The sequence below is a fragment of the Carcharodon carcharias genome, chromosome 21 (genome assembly GCF_017639515.1).
Source record: "Carcharodon carcharias isolate sCarCar2 chromosome 21, sCarCar2.pri, whole genome shotgun sequence".
In the NCBI taxonomy this organism is placed as follows: domain Eukaryota; kingdom Metazoa; phylum Chordata; class Chondrichthyes; order Lamniformes; family Lamnidae; genus Carcharodon; species Carcharodon carcharias.
Genome location: NC_054487.1, coordinates 54,443,801 through 54,463,784, shown reverse-complemented (window position 1 = coordinate 54,463,784; position 19,984 = coordinate 54,443,801). Strand labels below are relative to the sequence as shown.

Sequence of the window (19,984 nt, the reverse complement as noted above, 5' to 3'; positions counted from 1 at the left end):
TCAAGTCTAGATAGACAAGATTTGAACCTGATCCTCTCACCTAAAACACATTTGATTGGTAGGTCTATGTTTTAGGGCTGCTGACATTTCAATTATGATAATTTGTTAACAAACTCTGTCTGTCTAGTTCAAAGACTGATAGGTTTTTATCCTATCAATATTCTTCATTTGGTGAAGCACAACTAAGTCAGAAATATATTTATTATTAAAACTGATATTTACATTATTATGCGTTAAACAATTCTTACTAATATTGCCATAATTCTTAATCACAGCTGTTGTAATTAGACAAGGGCTAACATGATGAGACAGGGTTCAACCATAACCCCAAATTTGGACACAAGACCCTGGATTTCACAGTGCCCAACATTAAGATGTTGCTTGTTGATCCTTGTGCTACAGGAGTAAATACTTTAAATATTCAAATTCTAGACTGTCCTACATAAGACATCCAAAAAGCTTCTCTTAATGAAATTCAAACTAGAAAAAATAGGCATTTAGATCTGGGACCTAAAACCCATTTGCAGAGTCAGAAGCTTTTTCAAGTAACAACAGGGTCATAAATTCAAGCTGTTTTCTATTGTAATTATTAATCATAAGTTAGCATTAAAAAAGAGTAAGATGCACCTGGCCCTTTCTGCATAATATAATCTCCGTGATACAAGTGTAAACTAATAAACCTGCTCTCTTAATTACAGGAGAGATTGAACTGAAGGATCGCTGCAGAGTGCATACATTCAACTGTACATGTTCTTTCATTGAAAACTGAGTTGTATGTTTCAAATACTTTCAAGGGTATTAAAAATTTACATCAAAGAAAGGTAATGCACACTGCAGATTGTCAGTAAGCATTAGCATCACTGTTCCTTTTGGCAGTGTTGCAACGGAATACAAAATGCTGTGCTGGATTTATTGAGATGGTTTATGACTTTTTAAGGTTACTTTTATTTAGTAAGTATTTTTGCTTACTTTCAATTTTTTCTAGTAGGAGCTGCATTAGAGAGGTCAATCCACTCCCCTTTACTGAAGTTTATAATCTGTAAAGTTTAGTGAAAGGACAAATTATAGAGTTTTACAATTATGGTCTGTATCTAAATCATAACTGCTTATTGCAATCATTAAGCAGTGAGATGACATATTTTAAAAGATTTGGCAAACATTTTCTAGAAAATAGTACTCTGTTGGACTAATTAAAAATAAAGTAACCACAAATATGAGTTTAACTGCTTGTCAGATCAGGTTTTCACATACAAAATATGCAGCAACAGTGCTTTAGGTTGGCATTTGAAACAGTAAGAGCTGAATGATCCTTTCAGATTCTTCCCATCCTCAGTGGCCCTAGAATGGTGTAGAGAGAAAAGTATGAGAGAAGGCTCACTGTCAAATCCCCACACTTAAAACTGGTTTCAGAATTTTACTCCCCCTGCTCAAAACCCATTTCCGCTGACACAGTAACTGGTTTACCCTTTTTCCCTCTCTGCATCATCAATGAAGAGCAAAGCTAGGAGTAAGGAGCCAGTAGATGGACTGTTGTGTTAGGAAATAGAGGGAATCCTTGAAATGAGAGACACAGAACCTGGATTTGGCCATGATGTGAACCTGAGGTCATCCAAACTCTGCTGCCCATGTAGAAATTCACAGCAAATCCCATTCACCTATCCACACTGTGCTCGCTGACCTGCATTGGCTCCCGCTTAAGCTATGTGTTCATTTTAAAATCCTCATCCTCATTTCCAAATCCTTCCATGGACTTGCCCCTCCCTATCTCTGTAATTTCCTCCACCCACAACCCTCCAGGATACCTGTACACATCTAATTCTGGCTTGTGCATTCCCAATCATAATTGCTCCACCACTGACGCCCATGCCTTCAGTTACCTAGGCCACAAGCTTTGGAATTCCCTCCTTACACTTCTCCGCTTCTCTACCTCAATTTCCACTTTCAAGACATTTCTTAAAACTTACCTCTTTGACCAAGTTCTTGGTCATCTTACCTAATTTCTGCTTCTGTGTCTCAGTGTCATACTTTGTTTTATAATGCTCCTCTGAAATGTCTTGGGACATTTCATTATGTTAAACCTCTAGTTTTAGCTAGGAATGATACTTGCTGTTCACTCAACACTCCAATTCCACACTGAATGTTATTCTGACAATTCTGGCTGGCAGTTTTACCAGCAAAGTCTAATCATTCCTCCCTGCCAGTTTTGTCTTGCTTCTCCTGAAGGTATAAATGTAAATGATAGTTGCTGTTGTTGACTCCCTTGATCAGTTCCAATTGTTAGCTAAGATCTAGAAAGCGTCCTATGGAGCCTTTAACTTTGAGGCACCCGAGATGGGAGTGTGGAGTGTGGTACTTGGCTGGCTCATCCTGCGAGGAGGTTCCACCTCCGAGAGTGGCAGGCTAATCAAATGGCCAGCAACTCTCTTGTCCCATAAGTGCCACCATGAGCAGAAGCCACTGCTGGGATTGCTGGGATTACATCCAGTCGGTGAAGAAAAGGAGCCATGGAGCCCAGGCAAAATCTGGGGTCTTGTTGGGGGAAGACTGGTAGGCCCCAAGGAGTGGGATGGGGTGAAGAAATCAATAGTTTGGGGTGGGGGGTGTGGGGGGGGGTTGGTGGTAGTGGTGGTGGTTGCATGGAGTTGGAGGGTGTCAACATCAAGCCTGGGGCAATATGAGAACATGAGAGGCTTCAGAGGGAAGGTCAGAGATCTCAATGAAAGGAGATCAGCAGTCTGGGTGGGTGAGGTGTGAAAAATCAAAGGCTTGGGAGGGAGGGTCATAACTCTGTCTGGGGTGAGACTGAAGGCCTGGGTGGGGTATGAGGCCTCAGTAGGTGGGGTGGGTGGGGATGTAGATTACAGGTCTCAGTGGATGGAGGTTGGGGAGGGCATCAGAGTCGAAGGGGCATCAGAAAGTTGACTTGGTTGGGATGGGATTGAAAGCCTTGTGGGGGACAGGATGGGAGAAACTGAATGTCTCATGGGGAAGTTGGAGGTCTCTAGGGTTACAACAGAAGCCAGTGGAGTGGAGGGATATCAGAATCATGGAGGTCAGAAGTTTCGAGGGGAGGTAGGTATGATATCAGAAGGGTCACTGCTGGGGCGGGGCTTGCTCGATCTTAAGATTTTGCCAATCACAGGGATTTGTCCAGGCAGCCAAGCTGGATCCAGTTGGTAAGTGGAACTTAGCAGCATAGGAGGAGGAGTAGGCCATCAGCCCCTCAAGCCTGCTCCACCATTCAATTAGATCACGGTTGATCTTCTACCTTAACGCCATTTTCCTGCACTATCCGCATATCCCTTGATATCTTTAATATCTAAAAATCTATTGTCTCTGTCTTGAATATACTCAATGACGGAGCCTCCACAGCCCTGTGGGGTAGAGAATTTCAAAGATTCACCATCCTCTGAGTGAAGAAATTCCTCATCTCAGTCCTAAATGGCCTACCCCTTATTGCGTCCCCTAGTTCTATACACCACCCCCAGCCAGGGGAAACATCCTTCCTGCATCTACGAAAGGCACTTAACTTCCTTGCATTACCCACAGGTTATATTGAACTTGTATAAGACAATAATTCGGCCTGAACTGGAGTACTGCATCCAGTTCTGGGCACTACACTTTAGGAAAGATGTACAGGCATGGGAAAGAGTGCAGAACAGATTAACGAGAATGATTCCAGGGAAGGGGAACTTCAGTTACAAAGATAAATTGGAGATGTTAGGATGGTTTTCCTTGGAGAAAAAAAGGCTAAGAGGAGATTTGTTAGATGTATTCAAAATCATGAAGGATCTGGGCAGAGCAGATAGAGAGAAACTGTTGCCACTGGTGAAAGGATTGAGAACAAAGCACAGATGTGAAGCAATTGGCAAAAGAAGCAAAAGTGACATGAGGAAAAACTTCTTCACGCAGCAAGTGGTTAAAGTCTATAATGCATTGAGAGTGTGGTGGAGACAGGTTCAATCAAAGCATTCAAAAGGGAATTAGATCGTTATTTGAAAAGGAAAAATGTGCAGGAGAACAGCATTATGGGGAGAAGGCTGAAGAACGGCACTAGGTAAATCACTCATTTGGAAATCCAGTGTAGACATGATGGGTGAATGGTCTTCTTCTGCGCTGTAACAATTCTGTGATTCTGTGGGTCCGCCTATCCTCATCTGAGTGTAGAAGCTGGATTACTTGAAGTTCTGGAAACCCAGCCATCCACCATTTAATTCCAAATGTTGAATAACGAGCCTCATTATAATGTTTAAAGTGCCATCCAAGCTCCTTTGAGCAGCTTGGTCGCCCAACCCCCCTGCCCCCCAACCAGCCTCCTTTTGAACTGTAAATAGGTGGGTCGGAGATGGATGTGTGTCAGGATTCAGATTTCTAACGCTTAAACCTCCAACCCGCTCATATTTTTAGGGCTAAATTTCCTCCAATGTTACCTCCCATACTTAGTTCTTCTATGCAGTTTTGTTCAGGATAATAGTGCAGTCTAGCCTATGGATGTCTTCACATCAATGCTGCTGAGCATTGAGCTGGTTGATTCACCAGAAATGATTCATAAACATCCTAAGCAAGCTTCTCCTCATCCTTAGATAACCTAACCAAGCCTCCTCAGAAGATCCAGCTCAAATACAATATGATGTAGTCTCTGATTTACATATTCATTTAGTTGACTGCAATACATTCCTGATTCCAAAGCTGCTCTCCTATTATGAAGTACATCTGAGCAATCCCTGGTAGTATACAATGATTCCACTGCCTCTATAGTATCATAATTTGATACAGCTTGGAGAGATGTTATTCAGCCCATCTCGCCTCTGCTGGCTCTTTGAAAGATCTGGCCAATTAGTCCTATTTCCCTCTCCCTTCCCATAGTCCTGTAATTTTTTTCCCCTACAAGTTTTAATCCAATTTACTTTTGAAAGTTACATATTGAATCTAGCTAATTCTTAAGAAGTGTATTCCATATCATAACAACTTGCTGTGTAAAAACTGTTTCTTCTGATGCCCCTGGTTCCTTAGCCAGTCACCTTAAATTTGTATCCTCTGGCATTAACAACTCTTATGCCACTGGCATCAGCTTCTCCTAATTTACTCTATGATTTTGAACACTATTGTATTTCCCCTTAACCTTCTCTTACGAAGAACAAGCAGTCTTTCCACATAACTGAAATCCCACATTCCTGACACCATTCTCATAAATCTCTTCCGCATCCTCTCTGAGCCCTTGACATTCTTTCTAAGTTTGCTGTCCAAAATTGAACACAATACTCCAGCTGAGGATTAGCATAACTTCCTTGCTTCTATATCTCTAATAATAAAGTCAAGGATCTGTCAGGACTCACTGGGGATAGTGCACTGTAATATCAAGCCCCACTATTCCTCGAGTCATGACAAATGTGAAAAGTTTGACCAAACCACCAGATTTCCCCAATTCTACCTGTTTAATTAACAAAATACAAGAACCATGTTTGTAAACTTAATAAGTAAATAATTGTTTATTGAACAAACTGTCATTAACCAGTGGCAAAAGAAAGGAAGATGAACTGCTAACTTCTAACGCTATAACTTAAACTCTACCCCCTTTTTAAATCCCTGTATATATATATATGTATATATATATACATACACACACACACACACACACACACAAAAAAGCATGGATTTTAAGGGTGGGATAAAACAGTTCAATTGCACCAATCTGGAGTACAGGATTCAATGGGTTAATTTTGATCGATGTCTTCCAAATTCCTTTCAGTTCTTGTTGATTACACAAGGTGGTCTTCCAGTACTTTTAGTCTTTAGTTCACTGGTTGAGAACTTGCTTTTCAATGTTTCTAACAGTGGTTTTCCCCTTTTCCTTTTCACAGGGGTTTCCTCAGAGATTATAGAGATATGAGGCAAAGAGATTTTAGATGTTTTCTCTTTACAGGCCAAGAGCTTTCTGCCCACTGCCACTACACAAAACCCCGGTCACCTGGTCAGGAGCCAATTAAAATGCTATTATCAGGCAGCTCCCTTGGTCTAGGACTCTGTTCCAACACCATCTTGTCTTTCATGGCACACTCTGTTCTAGGACTGCAACACTGTATGTAACTCTCATCCTGTTCCAGTGGACATGTCCTTTAAACTGCAGCCATTGTAACTTTATCCACAGTCCAACAGAAAATAAAAAGATATGTTCTTTGCAACAGTCCAACAGAAATAAAAAGCTAAGTTCCCTAAGATAAAATCAAAATACTGCAGATGCTGGAAATCTGAAACAAAAATGAAAATTGCTGGAAAAACTCAGCAGGTCTGATAGCATCTGTGGAGAAGAAGACAGAAGACAGTAATTCCCTACATGCCTCCACCCTTAAAAGAGGTGAAACACCATTTCAAAAATGCGTTTCATCACAAGGTATGTGACACATAGACAACAAAACATGAGACTTACTTCCATTCATCCTTCCTCCCCCTTACACAATCTTAAGCATTTCTTACCCCTTTAGCTTACTTTAGTATTTTAAACCCGGGACAATTCATCTACGATCACATTATCTTTACCGGCAATGTGAACAATCTTTACATTGAATGGGTGAAACAATAGACTCCATCTAAACAGTCTCGTATTTCGAGTTTTAAACTTTTCAGTGAACGCCAGCGGATTATAAGAACATAAGAAATAGGAGCAGGAGTAGGCCATTTGGCCCTTCAAGCCTGCCCCACCATTCAATAAGATAATGGCTGATCTGCCCCAGGCCTCAACTCCTCTTTCGTGCCAGCTCCTCATAGCCCTCAACTCCCCAGTGTCTCAAAAATCGATCTAGGTCCTCTTTAAATACTTTCAGTGATCTAGCCTCCACAACTCTCTGGGGTAGAGAATTCCAGACATTCTCTACCCTGAGAGAAATAATTCCTTCACATCTCAGTTTTAAATGAGTGCCCCCTTCTTCTGTAACGATATTCTCTAGTTCGAGATTCCCCCACTAGTGGAAACATCTTCTCAACATCTATGCTGTCAAGCCACCTCAGGAATCTTGTACATTTCAATAAGATCACCCCTCATTCTTCTAAACTTTAATGAATAAAGGCCTAAGCTGTTTAGCTGTTCTTGATAAGTCAACCCCTTCATCCCAGGAAAGAGCCTAGTGAATCTCTTTTGAACTGCCTTCAATGCCAGTATATCCTTTCTTAAGTACGGGGACCAAAACAGTACACAGTACTCCAGGTGCAGCCTCAGCAACACTCTGTACAGCTGTAACAAGACTTCCCTATTATTAAATGCTAACCGCCTAACAATACAGGCCAAAATTCCATTTGCCTTCTTAATTACTTGCTTTTTGTGTTTCATGCACAAGAACACCCAGATTCCTCTGTGCTGCACTTTTTCAGAGTCTTTCTCCATTTAAATAATAGTCTGCCTTTTGATTCTTCCTACCAAAGTGCATGACCTCACATTTTCCTACATTAAACTCCATCTGCCAAGTTTTCGCCCACTCACTCAACCTATCTATATCCCCTTGTAGATTCCTTATGTCCTCATCATGGTCAGTGTAGATTATGTCATTGCAGATTAGTGTTTCTTTAATATTGTGTTGGACATAAACTTCAAAGTATTGAAGAGACGACAACAACAGTGCTAGAGTTCCTTTTTCTACTGTAGAGTACTTCCTCTGAATATGAGAACACCATGTCTAACTGTCTCAGCATCATCTTATTGGCTAGTTAAACTGTACGAGGTTCACTTTGGGCACTGTCTATTTCTCCTTCTGCCTTGCCATTACTGTCACTACTCCACTACTCCTACCACCTGGCATACTAGTTCTGTCTTATCATCTTCTCTGCGATGATATTGCTTCAACATGTTTATGTGACATAACCATTTCTTATTCCTACGCTCAGGAGTATCTATCAGATAAATCACTTTACTAACTCTCCTAAATATCTTATAGGGACCACTGAATTTCTCTTTCATGTTCACCCTGCAAAGGTAATAATACCAATACTTCATGCTTGGAATGTTCTAGTTGTAGCATGTTTGTCTGCCCATTCTTTCATTTTGACTTGAGAATTTTTAAAATGCTCTCATGCTATTTGACATGCTTCTGTGAGTCTTTCTAGAAACATGGACATATAATCCAACATAGAGGATTTGCCTTTCTGCTTTAGGAACTTTTCCTTAATCACTTTTAATGGACCTCTTATTTCATGACCATAGATCAATTAGAATGGGCCATAGATTCATTCACAGAACCTCTGAGAAATAGTAAGAAATCTAATCCTTTGTCCCAATCCTTAAGATATTCTTGGCAATAGGTCTTAATCATGGTTCTGAGAGTCTGATGGTATCTCGCTAAAGCTCCATCTGTCTGTGAGTGATAGGCAGTAGACTTTACTTGTTTGATACCCAAATTGCTGATTATATCCTGGAAAATTTTAGACATAAAATTAGAACCTTGGTCAGATTGTATTTCAATTGGTTGGCCATAAGGGGTGAAAAACTGAGTTAACTTTTCCACTACCATCTTAGCTGTAATTGCCCTTAAAAAGAGAGCTTTTGGAAATCAGGTTGTCCTATCCATGATGGTAAGGATATACTGATGTCCTGCTTTCGTTTTGGGTAATGGTCCTACACAGTCTACTAATATCCGACAGAATAGTTCTTCAAAAACTGGTATTCTTATTAAAGGTGCTGGTTTGATTACATATTGAGGTTTACCCACTACCTGACATGTATGTCATGTCTTTAAAAATTGCACTACGTCATTATGAAGTCCTGACCAGGTAAATTGCCTTTTTACCGATGCTTGGGTTTTCCGTATTCCTACATGTCCTGCCAGAGGGATTTCATGTGCTACCCACAATATCTCCTTACGATATTTGGGCGGTACCACTACCTGACGAACAACCATCCATTCCTCATCTACAGGTCTGCAAGGGTGTCTTCACTTCCTCATCAGACCTCCGTTTTTAAGGTAATAGCACTCTGGAACTCCTTCAGCCTCAGCTTCAGTTTAAACTGACTGTACTAACTTGTTTAACTCTGGATCTGCTTTCTGAGCCTCAATTAACAAAGACATACCAAAAACTTCCTTTGAATTATCCTCATCCTTAAAGAAAGGTTCAGCTACTCTAACATTTGTTTGTGGTATTACATTGACCTCTAGTGATGGGCTTTGTTTAGCCATTGCTCTGGTCACCACACACGATGGAAAAGTACTAGAAACTTGTTCTTGTAACTGCTCCGTCTCTTTAGCCTCTCTCAGACTTTCTGTAATTATGGGCGAAGCTATAACCTTCATTCCTGCCAAATCATTCCCCAGGAGTAAATCAACTCCATCCACAAGTAATTTCTTAACCACTCTTACAACCACCGATCAAGACAACAAATCACACTCCATTTGCACTTTGTACAATGAAACCAGGATATAGTCTGTACTTATCCTGTTTACCAATACTTTAGCCTTCTGGGCTAAAGTATTTAACTCTCTGGGGGGAAAATTAGGTCCTTCTCCAGCAAGAGAGTTTGAGTAGCTCCTGTGTCTCTTAATATAGTTATGGGTTTAGCTACATCATTTGATGAAAAAGGAGTTATCTTCCCTTTAGACAAAAACCCTTGAAATCTCTCATCTACCTTATTCATTTCACCTTCATTGACAGCAGAGGCTACCTCCAGACCCTTATTTTTAGTTAAAGCTACAATTTGATCTGTAGCATTTTCTTTTTCAGTTCCCTTTTCAAGCTTACTCTTACGAACTCCAATAAGTCCCATGGGCTTCCCTCGCAACTTCCAGCATTCTTAACGAATGTGTCCCACTTTATTATAACACTTAGGCCTTCGAGTTTCACCTCTACCCTCAGTACCTTCCTTCCTGAACTGGGGAGGGGATCTCAAGGTATTCCCAGCTATCCATTCTTTACCCTGGCTACTTGCCTTCCTTTCATTCTCCCACTCACTACCCTTTTCAAATTTATGGGGGATGCTGGAAAAAAGGTTTAGTTTTATGGATCAGCTCATGATCATCAGCCATTATTGCTACCTGTCTAGCAGTTGCAGCCCTTAGGTCTTCAACATAGGTTCTTATTACAGAAGTTAGGGAGTTTTAAAATTCTTCCAAGAGAATGGTCTCTCTGAGAACTTCATAGGTAGTTTCAACTCCTAATGCTCGCGTCCACCTGTCAAAACTATTTTGTTTAATCCTTTCAATTTCAATGTAAGTTTGCCCAGGCTGTTTCCTCAAATTTCAAAGCTGTTGTCTGTATGCTTCAGGGATATGCACTCATATGCACTCAAAATGGCCTTTTTCACACATCATAATCCCTAGAAACTTCCTCTCACAGGAAAGCATATATTTCCTGTGCTCTACCTTCATTGTTCTGCATGGGAAGTATCCAATTTGCCTTTGGCCAGTTCATTCGTTTAGCTATCTTCTCAAATGAAATGAAGAATACTTCAACATCCCTTTCCCCAAATTTTGGAAGAGCATGTACAAATTTATACATCTCCACACTGGGTTCTGATCCGGAAATAAGTCCTGCCTCACCTACTGGTGTCTCTTTTTTAACTGTTAGCATTTCAACGTGGAATTCTCTCCCTTTTTCTATTTCCTCCTTTTCTAACTTCGCCCTTTCTAACTCACTTTGAAGTTCTTTCTCTTTCCTTTTCTGCCTGTTTCCTTTGGAATGCCCTTTTCACTTTCATTTTCTGCTGCCTCTAGTTCCATTTTTTTTATTTGCAACTGAATTTGAGCCCATTCTAATGAACTACCCCTTGGAGAACTCAGTCACTCAGATATTCCTTCCAATTTCAAATGCTGTGCCATCTCTTTGAATATCTCTGCCTTCCTAGCTTCGGCACGCAATCCTACTCTTAAGTTACTTGCCAATTCAATAAACCTGGCTTTTGGTATCCCTTGTAAAATCGTTAGGGACATCTCTTCCGCTTGCAGGAAAGTTTTAGCAGTTTCCAGTGCCTTATTTTTAACAGTATAAACCTGATGTTTCCTTTTAGCTTTTATTACTAAATCTACATCCAAATCATCGTCGTCTTTTATTCCAAAATATCCCGGACCTGAATCCCCAAACTTTGTCACGATTCACTGGGGATAGTGCACTGTAATATTAAGGTTCCCCGAGCCACAACAAAAGTGAAAAGTCTGACCAACCACCAGATTGCCCCAATTCTACTTAACTGTTTAATTTAGGTTAACAGAATATGAGCACCAGGTTTGTAAACATAATAAGTAAATAACATTGAATAAACTGTCATTAACCAGTGGCAAAAGAAAGAAATACAAACTGCTAACTTCTAACACTATAACTTAAACTCTACCCCCTTCTTAAATCCCTTTACATGCATACAAGACAGCACAACATGGATTTTAAGGGTGGGATAAAACAATTCAATTGCACCAATCCGGAGCACATTATTCAATTGGCTGATTTTGATCAATGTCTTCCAAATTCCTTTTATTTTAGTTGATGACATGGGGTGGTCTTCTAACACTTTCAGCATTTAGTTCACTAGCTGAGAGCTTGCTTTTCAATGTTTCTAACATTGGTTTTCCTTTTCCTTTTTACAGGGCTTTCCTCAGAGAAAAAGCAGATTATAGAGATATGAGGAAAAGAGATTTTAGATGTTTTCTCTTTGCAGGCCAGGAGATTTCTACTGTACTGCTACCACACAAAACCTTGGTCACCTGGTCAGGAGCCAATTAAAATGCTGTTTGTTGGGCAGCTCCCTTGGTCCAGAACACCTTTCTGGCACCATTCTGTCTTTCATGGCACACTCTTTTCCAGAATTGCAACATTGTATATATCTCTCATCCTATTATAGTGGATGTGTCCTTTAAACTGCAGCCATTGTAACTTTATCCACAGTCCAGCAGAAAATAAAAAGACATGTTCTTTATAACAGTCCAGCAGAAATAAAAAGATATATTCTTTACAGATCCCATATGTTTTTATATCAGTTTTCTCAACTTGTCCTGCCCCTTTCAAAGACTTGTGTACACATACTCCAAGTCTTTCTTTTCATACACCTCTTTTAAAGTTGTATGATTTAGCTTACGTTGCCTTTCCTCATTCATTCTTCCTGCTGTGATGGCCTTTGAACCAGAAACAGTACTGTAAGGAAAACTTGTAATTTCTTTAAAAGGGTTGGGAAATCCGTAATTGTCTTTGAAAAACATTTGAAAGATTTTTTAAAGTGATTTTTAAGGGATCGCATCAATTATAAAGGAATCAACTTGGGAGGCGGTGGGGTAGAGGTATTGTCACCAGACTAATAATCCAGAGACCCAGGTAATGCTCTGAGTACCTGGGTTCAAACCCCATGCATGGCAGATGGTGGAATTTGAAGTCAATAAAAAAACAAATTAAGAGTCTAATGATAACCATGAAACTATTGTCGATTGTTATAAAGACCTACCTGGTTTACTATGCCCTTTAGGGAAGGAAATCTGCTGTCCTTACCTGCTCTGGCCTACATGTGGCTCCAGACCCCCAGCAATGTGGTTACCTCTTAAGTGCCCTCTGAAATGGCCTAGTAAGATACTCAGTTCTCAAACACAATTAGGGATGGGCAATAAATGCTGGACTAGCCAGCGACGTCTCCATCCCATGAACGAATAAAAAACTGTACTTTTCTTTGATAATAAGAAATATTGGTTCATGTGATCTGCTGACCCTTGACCTGAAAGCAGTACCAACAGGAAGGAAGTTAAGAAAGAAGCTATGTTGTGGTACACACAAAGGACAGCTGTGGACACAAAGGAGAGGCACAAATGGAGGAGCTGGAAGGTGAAGACGATAAACGCACAGATGCAGACACAAAGAGAAAGCAGTCAGAGACAGAAAGAGGAACATGGAGAATTCTTGTGAGAAGAAGCAAATCACTCTCAGGAGGGGGTCAGATTTTCCTGTTTGGCAGAAAAGGAGACATGAGCTCTTAGGTGTCCTGTGTGAGGTGACTGAAAAGGTCTAAATCTTTGAAAACTGTGTGAATAGCTCGGAGGCACAAAAGAGCTGGGTATTTTTCCAGAAGTGGCCAAACTGTGAACCAGAATGTTATTGGTTTGCTGGTTGAAAAGAAAATCTGGAAATTAATTCCATCAGAAACTCTCATGACCCAAAACTGTCATTACGTGCTGGAAGAAGTTAGGGCTCAGAACTGAATGGCTTGCTAGGCCAATTCAGAGGGCATTTAAGAGTCAACCACATTAGTGAACAAGTTGGGTTTTTTTATGATAATCGGCAATGAGCTGATGGTCATCATGATTTTTAATTCCAGATTTTTTAATTGAATTCAAAGTCTACCACTGCCATGTGGGATTCAAACCCAGATCCTCACAGCATTATCCTGGGGCTCTAGATTACTAGCCTGATGATAACACCACTATGCCACTGCCTCTGCCTCTAGTGCGAGTCAGAAATCCAGGGGAATGGAGTCTTGGGAGAGAAGATTGAAACGCTGGGAGATGTGCAGTCATAGAGGCAGTCCCAGTTAGAGCAGTTTTGAGGGAATTTAGAGGCTTGATCTTTGAAAGTGAAAAGTTTGGAGTCACTTATGAGAGAGACAGAGTTTGAATGACATTGGTTGGCTCACAGTTTTTACTGACATCTGGGTGGGTTGTTGAGAAATATGGTGGATCTATCTTGGTCACACCTGTTACTTACAGTGTGGCGCGTTTGACAACAGTTTGCTTGTTAATTAAATTTTTGTTCATTCAAGGTACGTGGGCTTCACTAGCTAGGCCAGCATTTATTGCCCATCCCTAATTGCCCTTGAGAAGGTGGTGGTGAGCTGCCTTCTTGAAGCGCTGCAGTCCATGTGGTGTAGGTACACCAACAGTGCTGTTAGGAAAGGACTTCCAGGATTTTGACCCAGGGACAGTGAAGGAAAGGATATTTTTCCAAGTCAGGATGATGAGTGGCTTACGGGGGAACTTCCAGGTGGTGATGTTCCTATGTATCTGCTGCCCTTGTCCTTCTAGATGATAGTGGTCATGGGTTTGGAAGATGCTGTTTAGGGAGTCTTGGTGTGTTTCTGCAGTGCATCTTGTGTGTCGGTGATGGATGGAGTAAATGTTTGTGAATGGGGTGCCAATCAAGTGGGCTGCTTTGTCCTGGATGGTGTCAAGCTTCTTGAGTATTGTTGGAGCTGCACTCATCCAAGAAAGTGATGAGTTTTCCATCACACTCCTGATTTGTGCCTTGTAGATGGTAGACAGGCTTTGGGAAGTCAGGAGGTGAGTTATTTGCCTCTGACCTGCTCTTCTAGCCAAAGTATTTATACATCCAGTTTCTGGTCCATGGTAACCCCAGGATGTTGATAGTGGGGGAATTCAGCAATGGTAATGCCACTGAACATCAAGGGGCGTTGGTTAGATTTTCTTTTGTTGGAGATGGTCATTGCCTGGTATTTCTGTGGCAAGAATGTTACTTGCCACTTGTCGCCCAAGTCTGGATATTGTCCAGGTCTTGTTGCATATGGACATGGACTGCTTCAGTCTGAAGAGTCGCAAATGGTGCTGAACATTGTGCAATCATCAGTGAATATCCTCAATTCTGACCTTATGATGGAAGGGAGGTCAGTGATGAATCAGCTAAAGATGATTGGGCCGAGGACACTACCCTGAACAACGCCTGTAGTGATGTCCTGGAGCTGAGATGACTGACCTCTAACAACTACAACCATCACCCTTTGTGCTAGGTATGACTCTAACCAGTGGTGAGTTTTACCCCCTGAACTCCAATTTTGCTAGGGCTCCTTGATGTCACACTTGGTTAAATGCGGTCTTGATGTTAAGGGCAATCACTCCCACCTCATCTCTAGAGTTCAGCTCTTTTGTCTATCTTTGAACCAAGGCTGTAATGAGGTCAGGAGCTGATTGAGCCTGGCAGAACCCAAACTGGGCATCAGTGAGCAGGTTATTGCTAAGCAAGTGCCGCTTGATAGCGCTGTTAATGACCCCTTCCATTACTTTACTTATGATTGAGAGAAGACTGATGGGGCGTTAATTGGGCGGGTTGGGTTTGTTTTGCTTTTTATAGACAGGACATACCTGGGCCATTTTCCACTTAGCTGTGTAGATGCCAGTGTTGTTGATGTACTGGCACAGCTTGGCTATGGGGTGCGACAAGTTTTGGAGACAAGTCTTCAGCACTATTGCTGGAATATTGTCAGGGCCCTTAACCTTTGCAGTATCCAGTGCCTTCAGCAGTTTCTTGATATCACGTGGAGTGAATTGAATTGGCTGAAGACTGGCATTTGTGATGCCGGGGACCTCTGGAGGAGGCTGAGATGGATCATCCACTCAGCATTTCTGGCTGAAGACTGTAGCAAATGCTTCAGCCTTATCTCTTCCACTGACATGCTATGCACCTCCATCTTTGAGGATGGGAATATTTGTGGAGCTATCTCCTCCAGTATGTTGTTTAATTGTCCACCATCATTCATGGCTGGATGTGGCAGGACTGCAGAGCTTAGACCTGATTAGTTGGTTGTGGCTCTGTCTATCACTTGCTGGTTATGCTGTTTAGCATGCAAGCAGTCCTGAGTTGTAGCTTCACCAGGTTGACACCTCATTTTTAGGTGTGCCTCGTGCTGCCGCTGGCATATCTTCCTGCACTCTTCATTGAACCAGGGTTGATCCCATGGTTTGGTGGGAATGGTAGAGTGGGGTATATGCTAGGACATGAGCTCACAGATTATGATTGAGTACAATTCTGGTGCTGCTGATGGCTCACAGCACCTCATGTATGCCCAGTCTTGAGTTGCTAGATCTTTTCAAAATCTACTCTATTTAGCATGGCAGTAGTGCCACACAACATGATGGGGTGTGTCCTCAATGTGAAGATGGGACTTCGTCTCCACAAGGACTGTGCGGTGGTCACTTCTACCGATATTGTCATGGACAGATGTTTCTGCAGCAGGCAGGCTGGTGAGGATGAGGTCAAGTATGTTTTTCCCTTTTGTTGGTTCCCTCACCACCAGCTGCAGACCCAGTCTAGCAGCTATGCCCTTTAGGGCTCAACCAGAGCGGTCAGTAGTGGTGCTACTGAGCTGCTCTTGGTGATGGACATTGAAATCCCCCACCCAGAGTGCATTCTGCGCCCTTTCCACCCTCAGTGCTTCCTCCGAGTGGTGTTCAACATGGAGGAGCACTGATTCATCAGATGTGGGTGGGCGGTACGTGGTAATCAGCAGGAAGTTTCCTTGCCCATTTTTGACCTGGTGAGACTTCATGGGGTCTGGAGTCAATGTTGAGGACTCCCAGGGCAACTCCCTCCTGACTGTACAGCACTGTGCCCCACCTCTGCTGGGCCTGTCCTGCTGATGGGTGCTCAAGGCTGGTGATGGTGGTGTCTAGGACATTATCTGTAAGGTATGATTCCATGAATATGACTACCTCAACTATCTATAGTTTGACTAGTCTGTGAGACAGCTCTCCCAATTTTGGCACAAGCCCCCAGATGTTAGTAGGAGGACTTTGCAAGGTTGATAGGGCTGAGCTTGCCATTGTCGTTCGCTGTGCCTAGATTGATGCTGGTTGGTCTGGTTGGTTTCATTCCCTTGAGACGTTTTAGCAGCTTCATACAACTGAGTGGCTTGCTACACCATTTCAGCGGGTGTTTAAGAGTCAACTACATTGCTATGGGTCTGGAGTTACATGTAGGCCAAACCAGGTGAGGACAGCAGATTTCCTTCCCTAAAGGACATCAGTGAACCAGATGGGTTGTAACAACAATTGACAACAGTTTCATGGATTAGACTTTGAATTCAATAAAAATCTGGAAATAAAATTCTAACCCAGGTCCCCAGAGCATTACCCTGGGTCTGTAGATTACTAGTCCAGTGACAATACCATTATGCCGCCACCTCCCCCTGTTAATTCACATGTATCTCATATTAACTCAAAATGTTAGAGTATAAGATAGATAGTGTACATTGTTTTATCTTTTTGACATTGTGTGGTAAAGTTTATTTTTCTTTGTTCAAAGCCTGTGGAATCTTGTGGTTTTATATATATATATATATATATATATATATATATATATATATATATATATATATATATATATATATATATCAAAAAGAGCAGTTTTCCTAATACTGACACCTCGGGACTTCCCTCCAGTCTTAGAAACAACTGTCTACCACAATTCTCTGCACTGTGTCTGTTTGTCAATTTTGAAGTCATGTTGCCACCAGCTCTTTAATCCTGTGAGCTTTAGCTTTGCCAATGGATACTTAATCAAATGGCTTCTAAAGATCCTTATAAACATCAACCACACTAGTCTCATGCACTCTCCATTAATTTATCAAAGAACTCAATCAAGTTAGTCAATCACAATTTTCCTTTAACAAATCTATGCGGACTTTCATTGATTAGCCCTTACTTTAACTCGTAGCAATTACTTTTGTCCAAGAATACAGTCTTTAGAACTTCTCCCAATGCTGACAGGCTAATTGCTTTGAAATTGCTAGGTTTATCCTCTCCCCATTTTTGAACAGGAGTTATAATCCTCCGGTCTTCTGGTATTGCATGTACACTTAAGATTGTGTAAGATTGTGGCTATAACCTCCACAATTACCATTGTTACTTGTCTTAGAAACCGAGGACGCATGCCATCTGGACCAGGTGACCTTTCCATTTTGAATATTGTCAACATTTTAAGTCTATCCTCTATTTTTAATCCTGTCCTCTCTCGCTATGAGCCCCTCCTTTACTGCTAAATTGATAGCATTGTCTTCACTAGTGAACACCAATGCCAAATATTAATCTAGTGCCTCATGCATACTCTCTGTTTGTTGCTAATCTATTCTCATATACTGTTTTTGCCCCCCTTAGACTCTTTTTTAAATCTCTGTACATTCTATATTCAGCTTGGTTCTCTACTGTATTATGAACGTTGCATTTGAAATAAGCCTCTCTTTTCTGTTTCATTATAATCTCAATATCTCTAATCATCCAGGGATCTCTATCTTGGGATGCCCTTCCTATCCCCCTCATGGAAATTCGTGTACTCTGTACCCACACCATGTGCTCCTTGAAATGCCTGCCATTGTTCAATTTGTCTACCAATTTTTAATTTCAATCCACCTAGGCAAGATTCCTTTTTAACTCAATGAAATTAGCCCCCCTCCAGTTAAGTACTTATATTTTTGATTGTTCCTAATCCTTTTCCATAACTATTCTAAACATTAGATTGTCAAATATTAGAATTCACACTGCAGGCTAACAAATACAGTGCCATCTTCACATCATCATCATTCTTGGGGAGAAGGATTAGAATGTTGTGAACTTCCGCTAATTCTTTATAATACAGTACAACAGTAATGAAAAACACTGTGATTGTTTAATTGTGGTACTCCTGATGTTATTTCCTGTGCAGTGTAGATAAAAATGAAATAATCCAACAAAGAAATCAATAGCTGTTTTAAATGATTATTAGGCTTTAATAACAATAAATGAAAATGAGGATTCTAGGGCCAAAAGCATGGAGATTACAGATCATGTTAAAAAAAGAAACTTGAGCAAAAAATGCAGTTGAGCGCACAATGTATTGAATGAAAAAAATTAAACTTGTAAAGAGCAAAAAATACATGTAACCTAAAAAAAAGAAAAAGAATAGCATGATTAAGGGCAAGGGATAAATGACAAAGTTAATTAGCGAAATTAGTTACCTGGAGAATTTAAAAAACAAATGTTTAACAGTAACATCCAAGAAATCAAAAAAAATAAGCATTTTAATCACCTGTGAGTGTCCATCACCTGTAAGTAACCTAACTTTTAATAACTCAAATGTGTAGTATGCTACAAAATTGTGTAGTTTAAGAAACTACACAACCCCATTTGTTAGTCATTTGATGTACAGTAGAAAGCTGGCAGGAATTTTTTTAAAAATGGCCCAGATTTTGCATTTGTAATGACCACAAAACTGCCAGTGTTTGCCTTAATACTGTGAAACTGACAACAGCTCCTGGTGTCCGCAAATGTCTAGTTAAATGTGGAAGTCCAGAAGTTGCTGTCAGTGATTCCATGCTCCTCCACATGGTGCACTGTTGAAGTCCCCGTGGATAGCAATCTTTCGAAATCACTCCTTTACCCCATGAGTCTCACTGTAACAAAAACTCAGAACACATAATATCTTGTTGAATGTGATGCCACTGAGTTTTTAATGGCGTACAAATTCATGACTACTGCTAAACAACCTTTCTGGTCCTGAAAAAAACTTATTTTACAGTTGTGGAATGTTCAATTTATAGGTTATGCTAAAAATTCCATAGGTTTTAAATATTATAATAAGTATTTTTTAAGTTTGTTTCTGATACGTCAGCTCTTCCCTTATACAGAAAATCAAAGCTAACACTCCAGTGTGGCACAAAGAGACTGTTGTATTGTCAGAAGTGTTGTCTTTTGGATGAGATATTAAACCAAGGGGCTGTCTGAAATGTTGGATGTAATATTTCCCATGGAAATATTTTAAAGAAGAGCAAGGGAGCAATCCAGGTGTTCTGGCCATAGTTATCCCTCAATCAACATCACAGGAACAGATTAACTGTCTGGTCATTATCATATTACAGTTGTGCAAGTTTGCGGTGTGCAAATTGACTGTCACATGTCTAATGTTACAACAGTGACTATATTTCAAAACAACTTAATTGCCTGTAAAGTGCTTTAGAATGACCAGTGGTAATGAAAGGTGCCTTAGAAATGCAAGACTTTTTTTCTTAATCCCATGTGAATGTCCAAATATCTATTTTGTTCTCTGTAAAATTTATAGAAAGTGACTGATAATCAGCGTATTTTACATCCTGGTTTGCTATCTGTAAGGATTCTTCACTGTAATTGGCTGCTTAGCCTGGTTGATTACATTACTGTTACTGGGCTCTTGGAAATCCACTTAACTTGGCACCAGCATCAAACTAACATTGAGAAAGGTGAAATCCATGTCATAGGGATCACTATATTTTTATTGCCAGCTTTCTTCAAAGTCAGTGCTG

General features: G+C 40.7%; 1 protein-coding gene across 3 annotated transcripts in view; it reads right to left on the bottom strand.

The window, feature by feature from the left end:
• Window positions 1–19,984, bottom strand: part of foxp2 (forkhead box P2) — a 920,115-nt gene that overhangs the window by 378,984 nt on the left and 521,147 nt on the right. The gene's annotated exons all lie outside the window — the stretch shown is intronic.